This window comes from Budorcas taxicolor, chromosome 20 (assembly GCF_023091745.1).
Source record: "Budorcas taxicolor isolate Tak-1 chromosome 20, Takin1.1, whole genome shotgun sequence".
NCBI classification, from domain to species: domain Eukaryota; kingdom Metazoa; phylum Chordata; class Mammalia; order Artiodactyla; family Bovidae; genus Budorcas; species Budorcas taxicolor.
The window spans coordinates 5,215,667-5,216,767 of NC_068929.1; positions in this window are offsets into that span (position 1 = coordinate 5,215,667).

Below are 1,101 nucleotides of genomic sequence, written 5' to 3' on the forward strand. Positions count from 1 at the left end.
GACAGAGACCGTCCTTTACTCATCAGTTTGTTCACTCATTCCCTCCTTCCTACCTAATTTATTTCTCAAACATTTATCGGGCGTTTCCTATGGGCTAGATAGGGAAATTACTAGAGCTTGGCCAGTATGTTTCCTACCCTTTTGGAGTTTATAGTCTAGTGGGAAGACTAAAGGCATCTTGTGGGAAAATCAATAAGTATATCACTGTAAATTATGATGTGTGCTATTCTGAAGAAAAGAGCCTGTCTCATGATGAGAATATCGGAGGGAGGGAATCTTAAACTGGATGGTCTCAGAAGGCCCCTGAGGAGCAATGGGGGGAAAACACTGTAAAGGAAAGGGCTTAGAGGGACCCTATTTTTGCTGTGGAAGCAAACTATACCTTTGGATTTGCCTCCAAAAGTTAGTCTGGCGCAATAAAAACACATGGATGGAAATCTAATTCCTTCCTGCCACCAATTCTTAGGTGCCTGGTCCTCCTCCTCTCTGATGCTTCAGCAGTTTGGGATTGTTGAAGAGTGCCTGCTGGGCTGACTGTTCGAGTCCATTTATGGAGATTGTCCTAATCCCTAGGTTAATGGGAACTGCATTTGTTAGTGGCCATCTTGCCCCCAACCATAATGTTTGTGTTTGAATGAGCCTTGACAGAATGTGTTTGCTAAGCTTTGCTTCCTTCTGAGTTCAGCATTCTTATATCACTGCTGAATATTGAGACAGGTGTGTAGCCACCATAATATTCTGCTAGTTTCTGGGCCTTTGGACTTCTTTCTGGGTTTGTGTGTGTGTTTTTGTTTTTAGGTTTGTAGGCCTTTAATTTAATGGCCAGTTACACATGGGGGCTGCAGTCTGTGTTCTGTGGCGAATGTTCTGCAAATGGGGAATGCTAATGCTTATTGCCAGCCAACTCCAGAAGGTTGTGGAGGCACCACAAATGTTCCCTTTAACAGGCACTGTCTCCTTTCTTTCCACTTTCTTTAATTGATGTGAGTTAAAAAACAGCCAGGCTGAGTTTGTCAACCTCTGAAGTCTCACTTGGTTTCTAGTTCTCTTGGAAAAAAGTCATCCATGTCTTGCTCCTCTGACCCAACTAGAACACTGTCA